A 27,286-nucleotide genomic window follows, 5' to 3' on the forward strand; every position below is an offset into this window, starting at 1 on the left:
CTACTCCTCCCACCCCTGCTAGACTTGGGGCCTGAGGCGCCCACAGCTGTCTTCTCACCTGCCTTCACTTCTTCTTTCTTTCTTTTTATTTCCCTGTTGTTCTCTTTCTGTGTCCCCTGCTGGCTCCCACTCCTCAGGCTGGCCCCTTTCTGGCCTTGAGATAGCTCCATCGCCCTCACTTCCTGCCCCTTCCACTCGCCTGTCTCTCTGGCTGTCCAACCTCCCCCCTCCCCCTCTCCTAAATGTCCACCATGTAGCCCCTCTCCCTCCCTTCCCCATCCCCCCCCCCCCCCACCTCGTCCCAACTCGATCTCATTCTCTTCCTTTTCTGCTCGGCTCCGTTCCTCAGGGTCCTGGACCCTCAGTTCTTCTCTCTCCAACCAAAAGAGGCCGGGCTACCCAGGTGGCATTTCCTGACCCCCAAACCTGGGATAGGGAAATCTTTACTTCAATCCTCCTCTTGCACCCGGACTTTCACCCACAGTCCCCCGAATTCCCAGCCTGTAACTCCCGCTTTGTGCCGGTTGGTCAGGTGAGCTCCCATCTGGCCCACTGGCTCTGTTTGGGACCAGCACCAGCAGAGCCCGGATAAGCTGTCCCTGAGGACTCAGGGTGGAGAAAACCCCCACGCTCCTTCCTTTACTCAAGCAGGCGGCTCACATCCTTGGCTGTCAGCGGGGTTTTCCCTGCAGTAGGACCAAGCCTCACCTCTCTCCCGAAACTGGAAGCAGCCAAGGGCTCAGGTGTGGGCTGGATGGCCCCGGGCCTTCTGGCCAAGGGCCTTCGGTGCCTTTAAGAAAGCACAAGCCTCCTGGCACCACCGGCTCCTCCTCTACCCACTTCCCCAGCCTGTGGGGGGGAGGGAGGGGAGCCAAGATGGATATACCTGCAGTGCCCCCTCCAGACAGCTCATAAATAATAGCTGATCTTCCTGCGGGGGACAGGAACTGGTCCACTCCCGCGGAGCCTGGGAGAAAGGTGACAAGGCTCGTTTATCTACCTCCTCCTGTGCTCTCCCGCTAGTAGGAGCATACGCCTCTTTCCCCCTGGTGCCTTGCCCATTTCTCCCTCTCAGAATCTGTGAGCAGGGAATGGGCTGAGGAAGAGGGCAGAGTGTCCGTCTCCTGCTTCCCCTGAGGCTTTCAATATGCCTGCCTTACACCACCACCCACAAGTGTTTCCTGAACAGCACCTCCTACCACTCTTCCTCCACACCCCCCAAACCCACCTGTCCCCCTGGGGAGCCAGGGGCCTGATTCACAGCCTCCCCCTGCCATCCCAAGGGCCAGAGCCATAGACTCAGAAGCTGTAGTGAAAGCAATCCTAGTTGCATCTGATGTTCACATGGTTTGGGATTTTAGACCCAAATGCAGTGGATTTCCCGAGTCTCTTCGACAGTCCCCCAGTTCCTGCTTCCCTTCCCCTCTGCTGGGGCTTCAGCGCCCCCTTCTCTCCTCCCAGACTCTCCGCCCCTGTATACCCCACGTCCCAGCCGCCCAGAGAGCTCACACTGCCAACCTGGGCTGGTTCAGCTCAGCTCAGTCCGACCCTCCTGATGGGTTCCAAGTCAGTGCCTCCACCTGCCCATTACCCCCCAGGGCCTTGGCGAGGCAGGTGTTTGGAGCCTCGGGAGCAGAACTCCCCCCAGATTCTCTGAGACCGCACCGTCTCGCTCTGCCATGCCATAATCCCGGTCTCACTCCCGCCAGGCCACCCTGGAGCCCCCAGCTACCCATGCAGAGGGCACCCCAGCACCACCATTACCAGGAAGTGCTGCCCCAACCCCACCCCCCAAGGCCGCAGGCAGACTGGCAGGGACCACTGAAGTCGGCCTTGGGGTAAGCTAATGGCAGGCCTGGCTCCTGATAAGGATGTGGGGAGGAGGCAGGGGTCTAGTGAAGCAGCTGCCTCTGTTCTAATCACTGCGGCAGATAAACAACAGCCAAGGGGCCTAGCCTGGGGCTACCTATGTGTCACCCTGTGTGCGCCCCGCCCCCCCAAGCTAGCACCCTTCACCCAGACAGGACTATGGAGATTTCCTGCCTTTCCCCGTGCACCTGCTTGTTCTGCCTGCTCTCCAGCTCGCCCTCCATCCCCTTCCCTGCAACTCCTGCCTGCCCCTCTTCCTGTTTCCTCCCCATCCCTTCAACTTCTTTTCTGCCTCCCTTGTTTTCTTTTTTCTGTCAGTGATCACTGTCTCCTTTCTCTCTCCCTCTGCCCTTCCCTTCCCATCATCCTCCATGCTCCCTCCCTCTCCTGATCCCTCCCCACCCCCCCAAATCCACACCACCTTCCCTCCTGCAACTATATTTAGCTCAGAGCCTCAGAGCGGAGGGGGGGGGTGTTTGGAAAGGCACACTGGGCTGGCGGCTAGTCTTGAAGGGTCTGTCAGTGTTTCTGTAAGAGGCTCAACTAGGATGAGTTTATAACAGAGCTGTTTCTTTTCCTGACATAAGCCCCCCCCGCCCAGGGCAGAGTGGAGGCAGAGAAGGGACTTCCAAGTCTCCCCAAAGGTGGGCCAGCTCTTCAAGAGAGAAAGGAAGTACAGATTAATTCAGAGAGTGGATCTAGTCTCACACGACCACACAAGTGAGGACTCTGTCCTGGGTCAGGACCATCGGGAGACGGAGGACAGAGTCCTTCCTAACCATAGGTGGAGTGAGCAGTTGTTCTCCTAATGTGACCTGAGGAACTCTGAAATACAGCTTTCCCCAAAGACGTCCCCAGCCTGCTACGGACTCCGTAATCCCCACCACCGTAGCCATTTCTTTCTGTTAAACCAACACCTCTAGAAGACCTGTAAAAATCATATCCAATATCGGAGGGACACTTTCCCACTAACTACGTGGTTTGAACACACCATTGCTTTTGATCTTCACAAGTATGAGATCAGGAGAGAGAGCCTAGTACGCTCACATAGCTGGCTTGAGGACACCCAGTTTAGTATGCACTAAAGCTTGAACTTGAACCCAGGTCTTTTTTTTTTTTTTTTAAGATTTATTTATTTATCTGAGAGAGAGAGAATGTACAAGTGGGAGGGGCAGGGGGAGAGAGAATCTCAGGCAGACTCCATGCTTAGCACAGAGCCCGATGCAGGGCTTGATCTCACGACCCTGAGATGATGACCTGAGCCGAAAACAAGAGTCAGACATTTAACCGAATACATCACCATTCATTCACTCACTCCTTCATCAGATATCTAGTGAGCGCCTTCTGTATACAGACGCGATGTCATACCTTGGGCAGACCCAGAACCCAGGGTGGGGGTACCCAGTCCTATGAGGTATCTGTGCTAAAACCACCATGCAGCCTTTGGGCCAGAGTTACTGGTTCAACTGGTGGTGAGTGGTGGTTGAGCTTGAGCAGGGAGCTAAGACATAACCCTATGTGGACCATCTCCAAACCTTTGGCCTTACCCTTCCCCGGCTTCCCCGGAAAGGTGGGCAAAGAAGAAGCAGAGCAAAGGGAACTTGAGTCAGTAGACTTCTTGGTCTCTTGGGCCCTTCTAGGTTCTTTACCTTTCTAAGCCCAACCACAAAACCCATATCTACTGCCCTGTGGGAGGATGGCTGTTCCCCTGGGCTTAGGACCTGGGAGTCCTGATGCTTCACCCAGAGCAGAGCTTGAGAGACTTCAAGCCAACCAGAGACCAGCTGGGAAGAGGCATTCCATTCTATCCATTCCTCACCTTCCCGGGACAAAGGAAGTTAGTTCTTAGATTCCTAAGTTACACCCGTGGCTTCCTCTTGGGCTGGGAATACCATTTATAACCTGAGATAATGGTAGATTAAAGGGTGAGGGGAGGGAGTTGTCAATAGGGCCATGGGACCGGGAGGGTGTTTCCCGAGTAGATGTGCCAATCATCGGAGTCCCCCCCACGCATCCATCCGAACACTCACTTACCAGGCAGCTAAAAGACGACTCTTAACACCTCAGTTGTTCCTCTTTCTCTCGCTTCTTTCCTGCACAAGACCTGCAGGTGGGAAGCGGGGAGACTTTCCAGAAGTCTCCTCTTGCATTCCTCTGCCTCTAGGAAGAACTGCGCTCACTCCCTAGGCAGATAGACGGATAGACAGATTGCCCCAGGTAGCCCATGCCTGTAGCCAACCATCTCTGCTGTCCAGAAGCTTTTATGACGTTTAACCTGAGGGCCAGGCGGCACCAGCTAAGCTGCATCCACCACCCTCCCCTGAACCCTTTGTCTGTCCTCTTCGCTGTTCTGTTTTTCATCTGCTGCTTTATTCTCCTGGCTCCTGGGAAGAGCTGAGGACTGGGAGTCAGAAAACCTCATTTTGAATCCCAGCTCGATCACTCACAGTGGAATGGGCACAGCCTCAAATTCTTTGAGCCTTAGTTTCTTCATCTGCACCAGGACTATAATAACACCCGGTTGCCATGAGGATCAAATGAGCTAATGGGTGGGAAGCAGTTTTGTGAACTGTAAAACGCTGTGCTCAAGTGACGGCTTATCATTAATTCCCCTTGTTTCTCGGACACCAAAGAAAGAAGAGCTGGGGAGCGCGAGAGGACTCCAGGTCACAGATGAGGACTGTGCATCTGCATGCTCGCTCTGCCCTCTGGCTCTCCTGGTGACCGTGGGAAAGCCAGCTGACCTCCGAGCCTCCCTTTCCCCATCAGTGAGGGAGGGTTAGGGTTAGCACGTTTGCCTCCTCCAGCTGAGGAGAGGAGGTTGCTCATAAACAGTGATTGCTCACTCTTTCTTTGGGAGACGCTCTGAGCTCACCACCGCCAATTACGGTTTATTGAGCACACATGACACAGTCCCCCGCGCTGGATAAACAGACCTTTCTAAGGCGTAGGCCTTGCCCAGGAAGAGCAGCCGACGTAGCCCAGCCCTGCCAAGGGGCAGAGCAAAGCCTCTTCTGGGCACACGTGTTCCTCTGCTCCTGGATGGCCTCACCTGAGCAGAAGGGGCAGCTGGGTCCCACCCCTCTTATGAGCCCCCACCACCCAGCGGGTCCCCGAGTGATCAGAAAGAAGGAAGGCTTTCCTCATCATGTCCGGGACTACTCGGCTGCCAAGAGCTCAATGTCCCTTGCACCTGTCCCTTATCTCTGCTCCTGCCACCCCCCGAAGGTGTTTCAAGGTGATATCGCCGCAGTCACCCCGTGCCCAGTGCCCACTGCTGTGGCTTGTCTCTCTCCCATCCATCCCACCCGCTGCTGTCCGATGAATCCTCCTAAAATACTACTTTAGCGTCTCTGCTCCCTGCTTGGCACCTTCAGTCATTCCCCGGTACCCAGGGGATGAAGTTCAGGCTGGACGCAGTATGACAGGGGGGTTAAAACAACTTCAGGATCAAGAGAAGCCTGGCCCCGCCCTTGACCGCCAGGTTGCTCCCACCTCTCTGAGTGTCTGTTTCCTCAAATGGAAAATGAGGCCAACGGTACTGATACCCTACTGTGATAAAGCCTTAGAATGCGTGGCCAGCACTGTGCCTAGCTCACAGAAGTTACTCAGGATCCGTTAGCTTCCTTACGCTTCCCTCGCTGTGACCTGCCTGCACGTCTTCCTCAGCACGGACACGGTGTGCACCTAACTGTACACCCATCCTGGGGATTCTGGGAGACTGACACTGACACCAAGACATCATCTTGATCAGGGCCAGGAGAGCACGGAGGAGGACGTAAAGGGCTTTGGGATGATAATCAGGCTGCTGACACATCAGGCTTCAGGCTTCAAACAGAAAGGAAGGATGAAGTCTACCCCAAGTACCACTGAGCGAGCGTCGGAGGCTCCAGGAAGGCAAGAAACGCGCCCTGAGATAAGAACACTGGTTCTTGGCCTGTAAGAAAGACGCTTCACGTAGCTGAGCACATTTAAATGGCCTTGGCACAGCTCCTGGGGAACCCAGTCCAAATTCTTTCAAAGACTGTCAAACCAAAGAGACCCAGGCACCATTCGCTGCGGAGCCCCCACCCCAGCAGCCAGGAGCCCGAGGAGCACAGGGACAAGGGACCAGTGGGCGCGGCAGACTCGGCAGCCGCAACGTCAAGATGACTTCACTTACCGAGTTATCAAAAACCACAGTGTCTGCCAAGCAAGAGTGTGAGTCACCAGGACCCACAGGGAAGAGGGCCCAGGGACAGTGTGGGGCGGGGCGGAGCAGACAGCATGACACGGTGAGGAAAGCAAGTATTTTGAGGACACACTGGTTCAAATCCTGATGTAGCTCTGAGACCTTAAACTCTCTGAGCCTCAGCTTCTTTATCTTCAAAAACAGGAATAACCTAAACGCCGATTGCACAGCCTCATTTGGGGATTAAATGAGTTCATCTGTGTAAAGGCTTTAGCTATAACTGTGACTTATTTTGATAGCCACGTTCTTGATTTATCCGAAGTTGGGGGGAGAAGGGGCACATTCTCTCCTCATCTTCTGCTGCCCTTGGCTTCAACTAGACTGACCTCAGCTCTAACGCTCTTTGTCGGAAAGCTCCCCGCAAAGTTCTGGCCTTCCTGCCTTGGTTCCGGCCATTCCCTGGGAGGCCAGACGACCTGGCCCAGACCCTCGGAAGAGTCAAGACCTGCATCAACCTCTGACATCGTCGCCTTTCATTACTCTTCCTGCGACTTTGACAAAGCTAGGCACATACCCGATAATAAAACTGTTTGAATGAGTGAATGAGCCGAGCTTAGAACATTAGGTTGCTGAGATCAGGGTTTGGGGTCCCAGCTGTCAATGGCTCTCAGAGTCCAGGCCACCCTTGCCGCTCGGCGCTGCTGGTCACTAAGGGATGGATGAGTGAGTGTGAATGAGCCTCCCGCCACTCAGCCAGAGCTAAAGCACATTCCCTGCAGAGGGGTCGGGGGCCTTTCCCTCCTTCACCTTACTGCTTCCCATGATGCTGATCTCGTTCAAAGTGACTGGAGCCTCATAGGAAAAGAAATAACCAGATAGAACCAGACCGAGATGGCAACACAGGCACTGCTGTTAGGGCTAGGCTGGGGACAACTTCAGACAGGCTAGGAACACAGTCCAAGCGAACAAGTGTCCCCAGGCTACCATGAAAGGAGTTGGTGCTGGGGATCTAATCAGCTTAATAGGGCATAGCAACCAGACAACCAGCAACCATAGGGCTCCCAGTGGCCACCACCTCTCTTGGGCTCCAGCCAACTGTCTGGAGCCCAAGAGAGGTGGTGGCCACTGGGAGAACAATTCAAATGCAGAAGGATCCCAGCCAAGATAGCATCCAGCCTTGGGGAAGCACTATAGACTGGTCCATAACCAAGCTAAAGACCGAAAGGCACTGGCCCCCCTCTCTGATTGGAAAGGGCTCTCAGAGGGGACACAGGAGCCTGGCGGGTGTGGCTGCCTCACTAGTCCTAGGTTGAAACATTCTTCAGCTTGCTTCCCTCAGGCATTTGCTAGTTAGGATATTCTTCCTCTCATCTAAGCACAGAATCTCCAGATGAAGAAGAGGAGGCTAGAGGAGAAGAATACCGGGGAGGTGATTAATACAAGCCCTGCTTCTCCGAACGGTAATTCAAAAACTGGGGCTGGCCAGAAGCCAGGTGGCTGTGGGTGCCCGGGAAGGCAGAGGCAGGGAGCAAACAGGAGTGACTGACATGTCTAGCTGCGACACACTGAAGAGCAGGGGCCTTTTAGTCTAATGCGTTATGGCAGTATCTTACCTTATAGGTAGAGAAATCCCCTAATGGTGTGACCTGTCTAAAATGTGACCTCGAGATTGGATACTGATACCAGCTAAAATCCCTTTGCTCTTGTGAGTAAAAATCCGCCCCCGTCCCCAGCTGATTCTCTGAATACTAGGGGCCTTGGATTGAAAAGGATGGGAGCAAGGCCCCCAGGAATTCTGGAGTTTTGAGGCAAAGAGGGTAATTACTTCAGTCTCAGGAATGGGAAGATACAGGGTGGACAACTCCTCAGGAGGACATATCTCTGTCTACTGACCAACTGCTGCTCCCTCACCCAACCTTAGTAACCTAACATCCTTAGGGCTGTTCCTGGGATTCAGTGCAGACTAGGGTCACCCCAAAAGGAGGGCTCCTAAGGAACACTGCTTTGCGTCTGGATCTCCCTATGGCCTCGCCTGTCCTATCGGGACAATACTGCCTGGAGGCTTGCTCTTGCTCCCCATCTACACACTCTAACATGCTTATCCTGATGAAATCAGGTGGAACCAAACTCCAGGGACAATTTGGAAGGGGAAGGGAAGTGAAAAATGGTAAATGTAGAACAGGAGATGTGAGGAGGAAGAGAAATTCACTCCTGGGATTAGAGGGAAGAGACAATATATATATTTTAATGAATATGGGTCTCAAGTCCCAAATTAGTCAGGATTTCTTTTCTCATTGCAATGAAAAGAAACCCAACTATCCCCTGGCTGGAGCTAAATCTGCAAGGACATCAGGCCTGGCTGCATACAGAGCTCTCACCATGTGGTCAAGACTGATTTCTTTCCAACTTATAGCTAGACTTTCATCTACATTGGCTCCATTCTCTAGCAGACATTGGCAAGATGGCCCCAGGAACAGCAGGTGTTAACCCTCCTAGCTTCCATTCTACTGGAAAGAGTTTCGACCAAAGTCAGAATTGAGTCTTATTGCCTGGTTCGGGTTCTATGCTCACTCCTGGATTCCAGGAGTGGGGTCATCTGCTCCCAAACTGCAAGATCTGAGCATGGGGGAGCAGTGATTTTTCCAATAAAAGTCAAAGTGCTGTCATCAGAAGCAGAGAACGCAACAAATGTCCTATAGACCCTATCTGGAATCAGCAAATCAAGTTTCCTAACATGAGGGTGTCCAGTTAGCCACGAAAGTACGTGTCAGGGGTAGGGGAAGCATTTAAGCAGGTGGATGACATGAGGAACTTCTGACATACTCCTGGTCCCCCAAAGGCTACCGTCAGTCTTATCCACCTTTGTCTTCAGTCTTAAAGCACGAGGTCAGGACGTTTGACTTGAACTACCTCCCAGGCGTTTAGGAAAACTGCGTTCAAGAAAAATGAAGAATGGTTAGCAAAAATGTCATTTTTCCTAGTGTCTAAAAGAGGCAGAAACTACTTGGAAAATTCTAGTTTTCCTAATTCAGGGGATCTGTTTAATTTAGTTAGCTCCCCGGGGCTCCTGGGTGGCTCAGTCATTGAGCATCTGCCTTCGGCTGGGGTCATGGTCCCAGGGTCCTGGGATCGAGCCCCGCATCGGGCTCCCTGCTCCGCGGGAAGCCTGCTTCTCCCTCCCCCACTCCCCCTGCTTGTGTTCCCTCTCTCCTGTCTCTCTCTCTGTCAAATAAATAAATAAAATCTTTTAAAAAAAATTTAGTTAGCTCTCGGGGGTTGAGTCTATCCACCAAGATGCCAGACCCAGTAATAAACTATTTCGGGAACCCTAAACTTCTGACTAAATGTTAAGAGAGGTCAAGTAGAAGTAGGGGATGGGGGTGGAGAAAAGGCAGAGGTTCAGGAGCCGTGGACTCTAGACTTTGGAAGAGAAAATACGGGCTCTGGAGTGAGGGAACCAGGCTTGAAACCTAGTGCTGGGGCGCCTGGGTGGCTCAGTTGGTTAAGCATCTGACCCTTGATTTCAGCTCAGGTCATGATCTCAGGGTTGTGAGACTGAGCCCCACATCCAGCTCCACGCTGGGCATAGAGCCTGCTTAAGATTCTCTCTCTCCCTCTGCCTCTCCCCTCCACTCCCTTTCCCTCTGCCCCTGTCCTCCACTCTCTCTCTCCCTCTCTAAAAAAAGACAAGAAAAAAGAACCTAGTAGGGCTATATACTAGCTATGTGACCTTGGGTAAGTTACTGAACCTCTCTGACCTTCAGTTTCCTCTTCTATAAAATGAGGATAATGATACTAACGCCTCAAATTGTCATAGGCTCAAATACAGTAGCATAACTAAAACCTTTATCACAGTATCTGGAACTTCAGAAAGTATATGATCAATGGTGAGTAGAGACTCCACCCAAGACTTCCTATTTCAAAGATTTTTTTTAAGATTTTAACATTTCAACATTTACTACACCATAGGCAGCCTCAGAAAAAGATGAGGGAAAGAGAGGGTGTTCTTAGAGAGAGAGACATTGAGCCTATTCTTCACTTCCTTGCTTAGTATCTGTGGCTTCCAACAGAGTCAGAGACCCGCAGCCTATTCCCAGGCCTGGCAAAACCCACGATTAGCCCAGACCAGGCAGGTGGCATGTCCCTCCATCTTAACGACCTCCAGGTAACAGATTTCTTGGCCTCCTTGCCTCCGGAATTCTATTAGGTAGGAGATGCCCTTCCTTGTGACCAGCTCCAAAACTTCCAGCATCAACCATAGTTTACACCCGTGCAGGTAGTCATTCAACTGTGGATTCATTCTCAGTGTAATAATTATTGGGCCCCTGTTATGTCAGGTACCATGCCAGTTGCTGGAAATACAAAAATGAGTAAGATGCCCTTGCCTTCAAGGGGCCTGAAGTCTGGAGGGAAGGAGCACATCAACAGTCATTGTAGTACGTGGTAAGCCCCTTAACAGAGGCCAGCTCTGAACAGTTTGGAAATCTCAGGGGCACCTAACCTGGCTTTGGGAGAAGGAACGCAGGGAAGGCTTCTCGGAGGAGGTGACACCTGAGCTGAGTCTTAAGGGACTGCTGAGCAAGCAGATCCAAGCAACAGTTATTTTGTGACTATTGTTTCTCAGCCTTTATCACACAAGAAGCCAAACGTTGCTTATTGTCAAGCTGATTATCACATGGAGATGATATCACATTGACTGCACTGGGGTAATTACCAAGCTGAAATTGTAGCCCAATGCCTGTGATTCCAGGGTAATAACAGCTTGGGCACTATGACCTCTTGTGGTGAATGATGCCCTATAGTCCTGAAACGGATGCACCCTAGGGCTTGTTGCAGCCTCCACCTTCAGTGGAAGGTTCAGGAAAGTTAATGGAAGTGACTGATCCTCACAGAGATTGGGAGTGGTGGCCCGCTAGAATAGAGCTTGGAATCATCTTTTTCCCTTGATCCAGAATCAGATACTGTGTGGGTGGTGACAAGGACCACCCTGCCTAGAATGTGGAAGGGAAGAACCAGATGACCTCCAGAGGTCCTCTCTTTTCAGGGTAGCAGACAATTTAAGAATCTGGCTCTTTCAAATTTACCCCAAGGACCTTGGCTCAAGGTACTGCTGTTGGTCTTCCCCTCAGACTAATCAGCCGGACTTCACACCACAATAGGAAAGGCGTCCTGGGCTCCCACGCCGCAGATGTGGCGAGCCCACGGGGCGTTCAGAAGGTGAGCACTTTGCAAAAGCCCACTCGGCAAACCCAAAATAGAATGCTGGCCACTAACATTGGTCAGATAAGCTACACTCCTCCTCGCAACATGAAGAGGAATGGTTTTTCCTGCCTACACACTTTCTCCTCCCCCCGAACTAAAATCCCAGAAAAAAACCGAGAAGATAAACGAAGCCAGATTGCAGCAACCGGTTGAAGCAATCCCTCTTCACCTCCCCTTGGTTCTGGCTGCTACCCTCCATCATCCTCACCTGAAGTTCCGGTAGACAAAGGTGCCTTTAAGGTAGACCCCCCCCCCATCACAAATGTCAGTGCGGAGCGGGGTGCTAGGGACGACCCAGGACAAGTCTTCAAGTGTCCCACATCTCCGTTATTGTCCTCTTTCTGTTTCTGGTGGGTGCCTGTCAGAATTTTCGGTAAGAAGGGCTCACGTTAGACCTTCTGAAGAATGTGCTGGCTTCTTAAAGATAAAAGCAGGAATGTGTAACCCAAGAAGGCAGCAGTCTCCTCAGGGCGATTTTAAGGAAGAGTGTTCTCTACCTGTTGAGTCCTAGGCAGGTCTGCTTCGAGGGAGGGATACAGACAGAGAGACAGACGGAGTGACTTCCCTGGAGCAGAGGGTGCCAACTTCTCCAGGGGTAGGGAGCGGAGCGGGACAGACAGCTGTTGGGAAGTGAGCGGTTTTTGTTAAAAGATTCCTGGCCCCAGCTCTCACTACCCTTCCCTTCACACTTGGGTCTGCCCCTCCATTTGCCCATTCTCCTCTCCCCACCCCTTCCTACTTCCTAGGTTAAATACAGAAAGTAGTTATCGGCTTCCCTCCTTCTTCTTCCTCTGCTAAAGCCTCTGCAGGGGGCACAGACATTTCTGCCATCCTCAGTTCCTGCCTTCTGGAAGCTCTTCAACTGAGATGGACACACAGACTAGCCAGACATTTAAAATACCTCCTCCCTGCCTTTGGGTTGGGCCTGGATACCACCCCCTCTCCACGTCTGTTCTTTATTTTCAAACAGCACAGAGGGGCGGGGCAGAGTCAGAACGATGACAGCTGGCCCCAGCTTTGTGACTTACTGGTCATCAGCCCTCCCATTTCCCCGGAAACCAGTGTAATGACACCTGTTTCTTAGGACTGCCAGAGCGAAAGGAGATAATGCAGGAAAAGTGGCCTGCCCATTGTCTGGCATATAGTAGGGCTCAATAAATAATAGTTGAATGAGTGACTGAAAGGTAAGTGCCCAACGCAAGCATTTGCCCAGGCCCCAGTGGGAAGCCTTGGTTCAAGGAGTCATGGAGATGGGGGCTAAGGAGCTACTTAAATAATGGGAAAGACTGAAGGAGCCAGATGCCCGAGCCTCTTCTACAAAGCCAATCCCACTCTAGGTTTCTGTAAGGGCCCATCTCCTGTGGTCCTCCCCAGGTGAGAAGGTGAAGGAATCCAGGATCCAGTCTCAGCTTGAGAATGAACCAGAAGGGCTAGAATCCAGTTCTTGAAATGGAGGCAGATTCCACTGCTGCCTCCCCTTTCCTGCAGCCCCTCCCAGCAGGGCTGCTCTCCCCAGGTCTCCCCAACACTCCCCCAGTCTATGGATCCTGAAGCCTGCAGAACCCACTTGAGCTGTGCAAGGTGAGGGAGCTCGTCAGCTCCAAGTAGGGGAGAAGAGCCCTGGACCAGCCGGCAGAGGACCTTTGTTCTATTCCTGCCTGCCAAATGAATCGTGTGGCGATCTCAAGCAGTTCCATCAACCTGTCCGAGCCTCCGTTTCCCCAGGGGCAGCATGGGAATAATACCTTCACACCCCATTCTCCCTACCATATAGGATTATTGCAAGGGTCAAATTAAATATTCCACATAGAAAAGGCACTTTGTAAACTGCGAAGTTCTCTACAAACACAGACGAGTCAGTGGAGGCTCTGGAGTGGAGGACCTAGGAGATGGGGCCAACCGGAAACTCTTCCTGTCTGGCATGGGGGCCAGGATGAATCCTAGCAGTTGGCTTTTCTTTGATCTGCATTTGAAACTTAATGAGCACTTAAGGCATTGCTGACACTCTAATTAGGATTAAAAATTAAATTCAAAAGCCATCATTTGTTTCCTTCTTTCCACACTCACTCCCTCAGCTCTGCTGAGCATAGCCATTAACCCAAAACTATTTTTAAAGTTGCTGTGCACTAATTTGTTATACACTGAAACAAATGAAAGACAGATATTTTGTTAGAAAAACAAATCACAATCAAACTTGGGTTAAAAAAAAAAAAGCACAAACCTAGTTAATGAGTTCAAAGTGAAATTAACACCAAACCACTACAGCCTCCAAAACAACTGAACCAGAATAAAATTGGAACAGCAAAATAGGCTCCCAGGTAAATCAAACTGATTCTGCATATCCTCAAAGGCCACAGATCCAAAACAAACAAACAAACAAACAAAAACACCCCACTTCTGGCCCTCACCTCCGCAGGTTCTGGCTTTCCCACACGAGATTCTGTATTCCTTCATTTCGCAGGATGCCCCCCCCCACCCCCGCCAGACATCCCAGAGGCGCTAAATCACTGGGGATGCAGAAATGAGGGAGACAGTCCCTTCCTCCCAGGAGCACATGGTCTGACAGGCTTTCCCTCTGTGAACATACTCCCACTGCCCAGTGCCAGTGCCTTCCCCCCAACACTGCTCTGCCCAACCTCGTCTGGTACAATGGAGTTCCCGGCACCCCCACTAACCCTGGTGATGGCCAGCATCAGAGCCTGAAACCGTCAACACACCAAAACACCAAAACCCCAACAAATACAACTGAGCCACAAAGACCTCTGTGGTGACAGAGATTGGCGATCCTCTGAGACCAACTCCTCCAAGCCCGCAGAGAAAGTGTGCTCTGATTTAATTCTGCACCGCACCCATGCAATTCAGACGCCATGCTTTCTAAGGACCTCAGTAAAGGCTGTCCCATCCAGTCCTCTCCACAGGAACTGCAGGAAGTGGGAAAAATGAAATTGCTGCCTGTCGGTGGGGATGAGCACCCACACTCAGCAAGGGGGCGAGCCGGAAGCCAGGCCTCCTGTGGAGGACCCAGCAAGGTTCCTGCAGGGGAAGGATGGCCCCGGCTGGCCGCTGAGACAGCGGCTGAGATTCGCTCCTCGCTCACACACGTACAGCCAGAGCTGCCCGTCCTTATCGCCCTTGGACCCTCCCCACTGAAGCCACTATTGTCTTCCAGGAGCAGAGTGCTCCCCATCTGGTTCCTGGAGCAACCCTCGCCACAGACTCAAGAGTGAGCGGTTTGATTGTATTATCTATCATCTTGGGGGCTGAACCTTGGCTGTTACCTAGTTGCAGCCTCCTTTTATCTCTGTCATCTTGGCCCAGGCCAATTTTATGGACTTCTGGCTCGATGTCGGCCTATCCCTCTTACCCCCAGTCCCTATGGGGGCATGCTTGTCCCCGAGCCTTTAGGGCCAACCTGTGGCTCTATCAGTTTCCCCAGCTCTGTCTTCCTGGATCCGGTTTCCTCCCCTTGCCCGGGGTTATGTATGACAAGGACTAGAGGCATGGGGGCAGATGTTGCTTGGATAAACAGCTTGCCTTCAGCCATCACCAGACTCCTCGGCACGGGAGTGGGAAGAGAGACACTGGGAAGAATTTCAAAGTCCAGCTGGAGCCCCACCAACTGGAAGAAGCCATCCCCCAAAAGCTCCAGCCCATCTTCAGCTTCCCCTTCACTAAGCTGTCTTCGGATTTTTTCTTTTTTTTCTTTTTTTTTTTTTTTTAAAGATTTTATTTATTTATTTGAGAGAGAGAATGAGATAGAGATGGAGAGCACATGAGAGGGGGGAGGGTCAGAGGGAGAAGCAGACTCCCTGCTGAGCAGGGAGCCCGATGTGGGATTCGATCCTGGGACTCCAGGATCATGACCCCAGCCGAAGGCAGTCGCTTAACCAACTGAGCCACCCGGGCGCCCTCGGATTTTTCATCTAGATCCTTTTAGACATGATCCCACGGTGTTTTGTTACCTCTTTTTTTTTTTTAGGTTTATTTTTGTTTTTTATTTGAGAGAGAGAGAGTGCGTCTGTGCGAGGGGGAGGGGCAGAGGGAGAGGGAGCACGAAACCTAAGCAGGCTCCTTGCTTAGCTTGTCACAGGGCTCCATCCCAAGAACCTAAGATCACAACCCAAGCCAAAACCAAGAGTCAGACATTCAACCGACTCACCCCTGTTGTTATCTATTTCATGTGTCTCCACAACTAGATGGGAGGCTTCGAGAAGACAAAGACTGTGTTTTATACAACTATATGAAACTGCCGAGCATCGCACTGGGCACGGATCATCCCTGCCTGCCACCTAGCTTTCCAATCTACCTTCCACACCACTGCCACAGCGAGCTTGCTCAAACAGACCTGGGGGGGTCACTCAGTGCCCTCGGTAGTCCAGCCCCCCAGGCTTCACTCCATCCTTCTTACCTCTGTACCTTTGCTCATGCCATTACCCTCACGGCTCCACCCCACTCACCCCTCCAAAACAGATTAAAGCTTGCTCTTCCAGGTTTTTCAGGTACCTCCAAATACCATCTCCTTTCTAGAGCCTTCTAACATTCCTGTCGGAAGTAGCCGTTCCCTGGAGTATCCATGGAAATATGGTAGTTATTGCTGCTAATCTCTTACTGTGCCTAATTTACAAATTAAACTTATCATAGGTACGTAGGTAGGAAGGTGCCCATAGGAAAAAACATAACATATATAGGGTTCAGTACTATCCAAGGTTTCAGGTATCCACTGGGGGTCTTAGAATGTATTCCCTGAGGGATAAGTGGGGCGAGGGGGGGGGGGGGACGGACTACTGTGGGGCACCTGGGTGGCTCAGTTGGTTAGGCGTCTGCCTTCAGCTCAGGTCACCATCCCAGGGTCCTGGGACTGAGCCCCAGGTCAGCCTAACTGCTCAGCGGGGAGTCTGCTTCTCCCTCCCCCTCTGCCTGCCGCTCCCCCTGCTTGCGTTCTCTCTCTTTCTCTGTGTCAAATACATAAAACCTTCAAAAAAAAAAAAAGGGGGAGGACTACTGTATTTTCATACTTCACTCTTTAACATGCATTACGTAGCATATAGTAAGCACTCAGTAAATATGTTTCAAAGAATAATTATAACACCTTCTATTATGGTTACTTGTGCTATGAATTTATCTTTTTCCTCCACTAAACCATAAGCTTTATTATCTCTGTACATCTTGTCTGGGCCCAGTGGATGTCGAAGCAGTAGACAGTCAAGAAGTGCGTCCTGAATTGAATAGTAGGTATCCAGTAATGAATAAAATGAATGAATAAAATTCACTGAAATGAGTGTACCTAAATGGGAGGTAGCAGCTCGAAGGGTTTCTATATTACTTTCTATATTACCTCGTACAAGGGACCAAAAAACCCAATTCAGTGTGGCTTATACATGCACAGTGAGTCATGTAACCAACTCATTTGTAGGAACAGCAAGGGCACAGTAGGCTATGAGGTACAGCTGACTCAAATGTTGCCAGGGACTCACTCTTCACCTCCCCTCTCAGCCTCCCTCCCCACGAAAGCTTTCCCCTTTCCCGCCGTCAGCGTCCTTCCGTGCGCAGGTAACATGGCTGCTGATAATTCCAGATCCTCACTCCTCACAGTGTCCACTGCTGGAGGTAAGCAACCCTTGTTCTTTCTGTGGTCCTAAGTTCAAAAATTCCAGGAAAGGATGTAATTGGCTCAGTTTGGGCCAAGTAGGGGTGGGACCTCTAATAACCTGACAGCTCCCATGTTAACAGTGAGGAGAAAGACTGTCTTAAAGAAGCGGGTGTGGGTGTGGGGAGAATGGTGGCTGTTCTGGAGGCAAAACAGCAGATACCCCCAGGAGGGAGAGATGCAGTTCGCATTCAAAGGCGTTGAGGAGAATCAGCAAGTGGGATCTGGGGAACTCAAGAGGGAGCTCCCAAGAGGCCAGAGGAGCATATTCTGTTGAACACGTATGCGGGTCCTCCCCACACCCAAGACCTCAAGCCTGCTGCTGGAAGAAACAAGGCACCGAGGTTTCTGGGTTTGCAGAAAACACAGGTTTCGGTGGCTGGCTCAGGTGTAGAGATAAGTCTGCGGCTAAAGGCCCCTAAAGTCACCTTGACCCATGTTTCACATCCTTCCCTCCTGCCTCCACAGGGCTGAGGGCTGGAATGGGGTGGAGGGTTCCTCTTCTCTCATCCCACCACCCCTGCCCGGGCAGAGGGAGCCCTGGGCTCTGAGAGAAGGGAGGACCTACCTGATGGCTGCCATGGAAGCCATATTCCTGGCCTGCCCAGGAATCCCAGCCGGCCAGAGGTGGGACACACATCAGAGCCTCCTGGGCAGCACCTCGCCCACAGAACAGGTCTCCCCGGAACCCAGGGAGTTTGAAGAGAGGATCTTGCCTTTCACATACTCACCAGCTAGGAACTGGCATCATGTCTCAGCCCCCACATGCCAGGCAGCCAAAGTAGACTTCTCCTTTAATGGGACCACACATCTGGCCTAAATTGTTACTCCTCCAAGACAAGTTTACTGAACAGTTGGGCAATGCTTCCACGCACAGCCACTGCAGACACAAGCTTAAAATATACTTTAATACATTTAAAGCACCATTCTGGAGCCCGGCTTTCTCATGATAAAGATGCAACTGACACTCATTGGGCTCCAAAATGTCAAGTTATTGCAATCCAGCAGGGAGCCTGACAAGCCATTAAATCTGAAGCTCTGTTCTGCGGATTCCTTTCCTTCCATTCCCATGTCTTCCCCAACAACCCATCTCGGCTCCTGAAGCTGACATTTTCGCAGGACTTTCCAAACTCTAACAAGGTATGGACCTTATCCTTGCCAGCAGGTCTTCCAAGGAAATGCCCTGTGGAGTGGGGTGGGAGGCACCAAAGAAGTTGGGAGGGGGGCGGGGAGTGAATGAGAACAAATCTCACCCTTGGTGTCCTCTAAGCGCCAAGGAGGGTGAAACTTGGAAAAGAAGCCCATGGATGGCTTCTGTAGAAGGTGACCCTAAAACCCCCCCAACACCCCTGCAACCTTCTACCAGCTGGGCAGGAGAGAAGAGGCACAGGACAGGCAGAGGCTTCTTTTGGACCTGGCTCCCAAGATAGGTGGCGGCAGGCAGTCCCCAGCACCACCTTGGGGGAGCTCTAAGTTCTGAGCCCAGTGTAACTAATCTAAAAAAGTTTCCTTCCTTTTATCTGTTTAACTTTCCCCGAGGTTAGAAATAGGATGCAGATGATTTCCTAAGAAACAGTGGGATAGGAAGACAAAGAGAGGAGAAAAGGACCCAAATGTTAGGCAATTGGAGAGGATGCTAAGGGGCAGAAGGAAAGTAGACTCTAGAAGCCCAATTCACAAGTCTGTTTCTCCATGTGCCTATGGTTCTCCGTCCTGGGGCAGGGAGGACAGTATGCAAAGCAGGACAGGCATGGTGTGAAGGGCTGGGTTAGGCTGGAAGGATCTAAGAAGCCTCTTCCCAAACCCTGAAGTTCTGGTAGGTCACCTTCTTCACTGCACAGTTGACAACCTTAACCTGTGTAGGTTAACATGCCTTCCAGAAGCATATGAATACGAATGAGTGGTGTGCTGAGGTAGGTGTGGGAATACATCAGTCAATGTAGATTTGTTGTGTGAATCAGTCGATGGTGCATGTTTGTACTTGAAAGCCACAATCAAAATCCAGGCAAAAGCTATGGGTGGTACTCTTGCACAATGCTGGTGGGGGTGTGGCTGTGGAGGTGTGATTAACAATTTATAGGCTGTGTATAAGTGCTCACAGATGCCTGAGTGAGGGCAAATGAAAAGAAATGTGTGTCGGAGTAGGACACAAGCACAGGAAAATCCTTGGACTTTGGAGTCAGTCTGATTGGCTTTGCATCCAGGCTCTGTCATTAGCCAGATGTATAACCTCGGGCCAGCCACTGATCCTCAATTTCAACTCTGAAATGAGGATAATAATAAGTACCTGCCAAGACTGCCATGAGCATTGGAAATGAGACCATATATACAACCAAAGCTTTTCTGCTTTAGCCCACACATAGTAGGGCTCAGAAGAAAGCAGCTATTATCATACACCGTGGATGGGCCCCTGGTAGGTACGGAGGTAAGAGGGGGCAAAATACGACCTAGGATTGTGTGTGTCAAGTCTGGGTGAGGAGGTGTGTGCTAAGATTTGTCTGTAAGCAAAGCTGTGTACTTGTGTGCATCCAAAGCGATTCCTTCTCCTCCAGGAGGCCCCCTATTCAGACAGGGGCAGGAGGGTGGGGCCGGTGGCGCAAGGTGCCACAGACACCTTGGGTTTCTGGGTCCTGGGTCTAAGTGAGTAAGAGGTTGAGAGGCCCTTAGGAGCTGCAGGAAGCCAACAGCCAGCAGAAGCTTCCTTTTTTCCCTCCACCCAGCAACGGTTGAATACCGCCACCCACATCCACTCCCCACCTCCACCCCCCACCCTACTTTCCTTCCCACACGTGACAGCAAGGGCGGGGAGGAAACCAGAGAGAAGAGAGGATTCCTCCCCTCCATTTCTCCATTCCCCCTTAAGACGAACCAGGAAGCAGCGGCAGCTCGAAATCGGGCCACCTTAACAGTAGAGTAATGGTCTGGCCTCCAGCCAAGCCCCACCTCCGCTCCAGCTCTCGCTCCTCCCCCTTCTCCTCCCTCACTGCTCCCGGAGAGCTGGTGAGCAAGAGTCTGGCCCGAGTTGGCTGGAGCTGTTGCCATGACAAGCATTTTCTTAAGAAACCTCTGCTGTTGAGACCGTCCAAAGCTGGGGGTTGAGGGGGGGGGAGCACGAACTTCTTGGGGAACCATCCCTCCGAGGAGAGCAAGGCCAGAGACACCCGTCCAGCTCCCCTGAACCCATTTTCTTCCAGGAACCTGAGAGGTCCTTCCCTTTGGGAGGGCCGGGGGAGGAGACCCAGCCCACTCCCTGGCCGTAGCTGGAAAGGCGAGAGGGCAGAGGCAGCATCTCTAGCGTGGTTGCCACACTGGGGAGACCGGTGGGTGGTCACCCCCACCCTACCCCGTCCATGGAAACCCGGAGGGAGAGTCCCGCTTGGAGAAGCCTGGATCTTTGCTAGAAAGAGAGGTAGGCTTGCAGAGAATGAATTGACTCGCGATTTGCAAACTTTGTTTCTTTCTTTGCTCTCAATGGCTTCTAAAACTCCCCGAATTTCCTCTGCCTAGCATGTTTCTTGCGACTGGGTTTGGAGTGTGTGTGTCTGTGAGCGTCTCTGTGTGTGTGCGCACAGATTTGTCAAACACCGTATTTCCTAGATTCCTTTCTGAGGGACCGAATAATCAAACAAGTGATTTCTTTCTCTTTTCCTAGTTTTTGTCATTCCTGGGCCGCGGGGGTAGGGAAATGGAGGCACCGTCTTTTTCACACCCAAACTGAGCTTTTGGAAAAAGCATTTATTTCCCCCCATCCGTTCCTGCCCTCCCCCCTCCCCCTTGGCTTGGGAATGAGACGCAGAATGGAAAACTGTTGCAAAAATATTTTCCGCGTCTGTTCCCTTTCTCCAAAGCCCCAAAGAGAGATGGAAAAAAAAAAAAAAAAAAAGGACGGAGTAAGAAATTTTCAACAGGAGGGAGGGGCTGCAATGAGGGGCTCACTGGGGGGGGGGCGGACGTCGGAGAAGTTGGGGGCTGGGGAAGGGGAGTGCACAAATTAAATTTCTTTAGCTTTGTAGAGAAACCTCAGCAGTTTCTCTGCCGCTTGAAAAACATCCTCAGACTTTCACGTCTATAATTAGCTGTGGAAAAAGCTGGGAGTTCCCTCGCCCCACTGTTGTTCAGTGTGCGCCGAGCGTCAAGAACCAACTGTATGAGTGTCTCTGAGGGCACCGCCCCACACATCTCTGGTCCCAAAGGGGAGGAAAGAGCAGGGGGTGAAGTTAGAAAGTTTGCAGTTCCGAGGCTGGTGCCTGTGGGGCTGGTGAGCGTTGAGCGGTTGGGGGTTGGTCACGGGCATCCTGGGGAGGGTCCCCCGAGCGTCCTGGGCCACTGCGCCGTCTTGCAGAAGAGCTGGAAATGATGGTCCCTCCCGCTCTCCTGCACACGTTCGCTCCCTCACATACTTGGCTGGCTCTTGGGGTGGAGGAGGCCGGCTGGCACCCTCCCCAAGGCGAGGCCCGCCTCAGGCGCTCCCCCGTGTCTCCGAAGGACCCACCGCTCTTCTCCAGCTGCGTGGGGGGGGGGGCGACGCGGGAGTGGCTTGCGCATCCTGGGAGCGAGTGGGCACTCTGCTGGCCAGAGGCACCTCCCCCGGGCATTCCTGCCGGACTTACAACAACTTGCAGACGCGGTGTCGGCGCCGGCTGGCCTGGTAGGGGGGATGTCAGATGGAGAAATCGCGGGCACGCAACTGACGCGGCGGGGGAGGGGAAGTGAATCCCGGGCTACAGCGCCATCTCCTCCTCTGGGTGGGGTGTCTGGCTGGGAGGCTGCAGATCCTCCCCTCCCTCCTGGAGCTCCTCCCCAGAGCTGCCCCTTCTTGCCCTTCCTATTCCGAGGCCCCCTCCAGCCCCTTCAGCGCCGGCCCTCTTTCCGCGGAAGGAAGGGAAGAGACCAGGGTCATCCTAGGCCGGGACAGGTCGTGGAGGGGGGCCCTAGGTGGTCAGGACGGGCTGGCTGGGGGAAGGTGGAGGAGGAGTGGGGCAGGAAGAGGTGGTGGCTCCGATGGCTCAGTGAGCCTGGGTCCCTGTAGCCTAGGGGTGCTGGCATGGGGAGCGGGCTCTGGGAGGTGGGTCCTGGGCCTGAAGCTGACCGATCAGCGGGGTCAGTCGGGGGAGGGGGGAGGAAGCACCTGCCTTCTGCCCCAGCTGGTTTGGTTGGAGGGGTGGTAAAGGTGGGAGCTTAGCAACTGGAAAGAAGGAAGCAAAGGGCTTTTGGAGGAGAGCTTAAATGGGGGCCCAGGAAGCAACGGGAACCAATTTTCATTTTGAGGCTTTGGATGATTGATCTGACTGCACCCCAAGGCCAGGCAGCTTCTCCCTCCTTGTCTTCTGATGGAGAATGGAACGAGGCCTTCCCCAGTGGGCAGGGGACCCAAGACAGGATCCATGCCCTTGTTCTGTAGGAAAGGGGGAGGGGAATCCATTTCTTTGCTCCTGCTGGGGAGCCCCATCCTCCCTGCCACCATCTTGCTGAGGTACAACCCCGAAATCACCCCTCCCCCCGCGCGCCCTGCCACCGTGGGGGCCCATAATCCCACCATCCCAGCGGTTGGCCTTCCTATTTTCGGTGCTCTGACTAGGGGTAGGTTCTGGTGGGTTCGGGGAGGGCTTCTCCCCGAGAAGTAGGTCCCTATCTAGCGCGCGCCGAGGCGCCGGCTCCCCTATCCCCCCCACCCCGCCGAGGCCTGGAGTCGCGGGGCGGGGCCGGCGGGGGCACCTCCTCTCGGTTCCCGCCGGGGCTGCTGCAAACCCGCGGCCTCCGGGCTCTGTGCGGCCGGCGCCCCGCCCCGTCGCGGCCTCTCCCGCAGCTCGGCTCCGCCCCCTGGCTCTGCCTTCCCGCGAGTACTCCGCGCGGGAGGCGCTCGAGCGGCCAAGCCCAGGTTTGCCGCCTCCCGGCCTGCGCTGAGCCTCCGGCCCCCTCCCCGGCCCCTCCCCGGCCCCTCCCCGGGCCGGTGCCACCTCCGTGTCCCTGGCTGGATTCAAGGGCAAGTCTGGATTCGAGGCTGGATCGAAGGAGGAGGCGCAGTCTTAGCCCCGGGACTCTCGGCGCCTAACACAGTACCTGACAGGTCATAAGGTGCTTGGTCAACGTTTGCTGAAAGAAGGAAGGGACATTCTGGGAGAGCCTGAGAATCACCCTCCTCCGGGCTGATGTGGGCTTCAGTTCCCCTCCGCACAATGGAAAGCCTGCACCCACTGTGATGGTGGGAGGGAGTGGCTGAGTCAGGTTTGTCCGATTTCTTTGGTGTTTGGTGTCAGAACAAAGTCAAAATGGGAATGCCCGGTTACGGGCAGAAGGGGAGCAGTTAGTTTGCCCAAGGGGTGAGTGCTGGAAGAAGTAAGGCGGTGTGGAGGGTTGGCGGTCCCTGAGCAAAGATATTAGGGAGGTTCACTCTTCCCCGGTGTTGGCTGGAGGGTCTTCAGAGGAAGAGGGGCCCTGGGGCTACTAGGCCCAGCCCTGACTCAGCTGCCACCTGTCAGCTACTCAGCATTCTACAGGAAACTGCCTCTATTTCAAGAATTTAGCTGCGCTCAGTAATCCTCATGGGCCCTTTACTCTTTTTTGCCTGTGTTCTTGGTCTGGGACCAAGCACCCAAAGATATGGATAAGCCCTGCCCATTTAGGGCCTTCCAGATCTATGAACCTTTGGAGGGAGGAAAGGAAGGTGGTCGTTCTGGCTCCCCAGGACCGTAAGAATCATGTTTGGCTTAGGTTGACCCAGGTGTTTGGTTTGACCTTGAAAAGGAATGCCCTACCCTGGGGCCTCACTGTTTTCCCTGGAGGAATTCTTCCAGCCCTTTGATGTCTTCCCCCCCCCCCCCCAAGCCTATCCCTCAGACAGAGCTCCCTTCCCAGCCCAGGTCCCTGTTGATTCCCATCATCCCCAATTGGTATTTGGTCAAACTGGGATGACATCCTTTCCCCTGCTCATTTCCCCTTTCCCCTTTTTGTAGAGCGGGTCATAGAAAGAAAGCAGCTCCTGGGGCTGGAGTCGCCAAGGCTTGTGCGGAATGTTTTGTGCTTCCTCTCCCAACATCTCTCTTTGTCTCCTCTTTCCTCTTTCCCATGTATGAGCCAGCCTTGCTCCACTGACTTACTTCCTTTGCACATGTTAAAAGAGAAATGACAGGGACTTTTGAATTCTGCCTCCACCTTAAGCCAGCCCTCTGTGTTCAGCCCACAGGAATGTGGTCTGAGGAGGGAAACCAGGCAGGATCCAGTTAGGACCAGAGCCAAGGGCTCCGGGTCAGCAGAGGAGCCTTTGGAGCCAATTTGTGTTGGGGAGCGGGTGGAGGGTGGGATAGTGGAAAGGCCAAAGGAGAGAAAAGGGAGGTGAGAATCGAGGCATCAAGGGGCAAGGATCCCTCCTCTCTACTGCCTTCGCCACACTAATTCCTCTCTGGCTGAAGTTTTCAGCCCCATCACTTCTCTGTGCTCTGATTTCCCAAGTGAAGTACAGAAAGCTCTGGGACAATTCAGAATGATGAACTAGAGTGGAATCAGTGAGACCCCTTTGCTCTTGCCTTCCTGCCCGATCACTAGGGCACGGGGAGTGTGAGGTAGTGTGTTTACTGGTGGGGAGGTCAAGGACTCTCAGATATAGGCTCGGGGAAGCTCTCAGCTCAGAACACCTCTAGCAGGATCCACCTAGGTTGCAAAATCGGTGCTAAAAGTGCAAACCAGTACAACTCCTCCAGAGGGCAAGCTAGCAATATAACAAAACAGCATATGCATTTACCCAGCAGTCCTACTTCTAGGAATTTATCCAGAAGATGCACATTCACAGATACAAGAAGACATATGCACAAGGTGATTCTTTAACGCATATTTGTAACAGGAAAGGAAATCACTGGAAACTACCCAATGCTCATCTTTAACAGACTGGCTGAATGAACAACAGTACATCCACACCATGGAGTACTATGCAGCCAAAAAAAGTAGGAGCCCTGTGAACTGATGTGATGTGATTTCTAGGATATGTTAAATGGAAGATGCAAGATGCAAAAGAGTGCATATTGTATGCCACCTTTGAGCTGAGAAAGCAGGAGAAGTAAGAGTTTTTTTGCAAACACACACACACACACGCAAAGGATAAACCAGAAATTAATTTAAATGGTTACCTATAGAGTGGGTGGGAACAAGGTAGAGGAGATAGAGACGGGCATGAAACTTTACTGTTTATACTTTTTTAGACGGTTTTGGGTTTAAACTAGATTTAAATTAGATCCAAAAGAAAGAAAACCGCAAACCCCAAAGCCAACCACAACAGAAACAGTGAACCTAACTGAATATCAGTTTGATTACTCTTCAAAGAAAATAATTAATTCAATTAATTTTTTTAGTTTAATGCCTTGACTCTTAGTGGAATGTATGTTCTCGGGATAAAAAGAACTACAAAAAAAATCTTGAACTTTATCATTGTGTTACTAGTCATGGTTGTTGGTGTCAGAAATTGGAAACAGTTTTTTGTTTATTGTAGGCTAGATCCAATGAGTAATGATATTGGTAGCTCTGGAAATCAGGGTTTCACTATGGAAGAAGAGAGACAAAAATACAGAACCAGGGAAGGTGAGGCAGAACCCTGTGATCCTTTATCTCCTAGGTCTATTCCCTGGAAGGGTCTAGAAGCAAAGCTACCCGGTAGTGGTGTACACGTCTCATGCCCAGATGTTTCTTTCTAAGGACCACCAAAGCAGTGCTCCCTGGAGAAATGGCGGGTTCTAAGTGTGGGACTGGGGAAGTACACATGAATCATGTGATGTCAGAAAGCTAGACCGTGCTCATGGCCAAAGGACACAGGAGTTGGCTTCAGGAAGCTCCCACAGCACAATTTCAGGACACGCTGAGCAATGAAAAGAATAACAGTAATAGATTGTGAGACACTGAATAAAAGATGCCACGACTCCATTCTGACAGTTAAAGTGGAACAGGGAGGAAAAACTCTTAGCACAGAGATGCCAGCTGATGACAGGTGGAGGCACCGAGAGAACTTGACATTTACCAGTGTGCGGCCCCTCAGGTAATAGCTGGTTCACGCCAGGCTTACTAACGAACGCTAAAACCACTGGGTGAAAGGCTGATCTCAACGCCTATCACCTCATGGATTACTTACTCCTTGCAAAATGAAAAACCTGTCTTTACAACGGGGAGATTCAGCACTGACCACCCTAACCAAGTGACCAAACATCAGCCATAGTGGGACCACCCAAGCCTGAGTTCCTCCTGATGCGCTGGATGTGCAACCATGTCACCTATATTCTTGTCAAAAATGTTTATCTGGAATCTAACCATGAGGAGACAAGAAACGAATCTAGAGTGTGAGCCATTCCGCATGACAGCTGACTGAGGCTTGAAAAAAGTGAATGTCATTAGGAGAAACATTGAAATTGTGTGCTAAGGGAGAAGGGCAAGGAGGCAGAAGCCAGGCTAGGTGTAAAGAAGCTAAAGAAACATTATCGCCAAAGGCCATGAATAAACCTTAAATGGATCTTGGGTCAAAAAAAAGACCGTAAGAGGCATCCCAGGACAATTGGACAAATTTTAATACAGATATGAGATGATATGTAATTATTAATTGTTGAAGGTGTCATAATGGTCATGATAATGGTTTTGTGGGAGAATATGCTTATCCTTAGAGAGTATGCAGAAGTATTTAGGGGCCAAGTGGTTGCAGGTGATTGTCAAATGGTTTAGCAAAAATAGTATGTGTGTGGGGTAAGTACTTTGCATACAAAATGTTAACAATCGGTATTCTCAGTGAGGGGTCTGGAGTTGTTTATTGTACTATTTTTTTCAGTGTTTCAGTTTTGGAGTTTTTCTGATACTAAGCTGGGGAGAGAAGTCAATACCAGGAAGGACCCCTAGGTTCCTGGACTCCTCTCATCTCCCAGACTCCTGACCCACAGGAGCATCCTTTCTCGGTTTCCCCAGCCCCACACAACACAGGGAGGGAGCTTCTTGATAGGATGGTTTCCCCTGGGGGTCTTCATTCTCTCCCTCACTGCTGTCAGCACCAAGTTTTCCAAACCTCCAGGTGGGAGCAGCTGGGGCACAGTGGGTGGGCCAGGTGGGCCAGGGGCAACAGGTGAGAGCCGGCATTCCACCCCCTCCCCCCGCCATGCTGTGGGCCAGCTAAGGAAGCCTAGGAACCGCAGGCATCTAGAACCATCCACCTACTTTTGGGGGAGGGGGTCCCAGGCTGTGAGAGAAAGAATCCACCGACAGCCCCAAGGCTGTTTCTCCCCAGCCTTTCGTATCCCTTCTCAATTACATAATTCAGTGATTCTGGGAGAACCTGGCTGTGCCTGTCCTAAGCCTTCATGCTTGGGCTAAGCAAG

At 52.0% G+C, this 27,286-nt stretch overlaps 1 protein-coding gene and 1 long non-coding RNA gene across 8 annotated transcripts in view; one reads left to right on the forward strand and one right to left on the reverse strand.

Moving 5' to 3' along the window:
- Window positions 1-3,017: 3,017 nt before the first annotated feature.
- Window positions 3,018-12,254, reverse strand: LOC112811132 (uncharacterized). Its single transcript, XR_003204979.2, has 5 exons — window positions 12,204-12,254; window positions 11,800-11,922; window positions 11,511-11,660; window positions 3,904-4,052; window positions 3,018-3,126 (listed from the first exon to the last, which is right to left on the reverse strand). It is a non-coding gene; the product is annotated as an uncharacterized lncRNA (long non-coding RNA).
- Window positions 12,255-19,946: 7,692 nt separating this feature from the next.
- ATP2B4 (ATPase plasma membrane Ca2+ transporting 4) overlaps window positions 19,947-27,286 on the forward strand; it is a 94,181-nt gene continuing 86,841 nt past the window's right edge. For 3 of the 7 annotated variants that reach the window (XM_025855287.2, XM_073884577.1, XM_073884578.1), the window contains exon 1: window positions 19,947-20,358. The gene's annotated coding sequence lies outside the window, so the exon portion shown is untranslated. Of the gene's footprint in view, window positions 20,359-21,456; window positions 21,598-22,949; window positions 23,175-27,286 lie in introns of those variants that run through there. The other 4 variants (XM_025855284.2, XM_073884576.1, XM_073884574.1 and 1 more) reach the window with 3 other exon arrangements.

Source organism: Callorhinus ursinus, unplaced genomic scaffold (assembly GCF_003265705.2).
Source record: "Callorhinus ursinus isolate GAN/ISIS: 27379988/994484 unplaced genomic scaffold, GSC_fseal_2.0 scaffold57, whole genome shotgun sequence".
NCBI classification, from domain to species: Eukaryota; Metazoa; Chordata; class Mammalia; order Carnivora; family Otariidae; genus Callorhinus; species Callorhinus ursinus.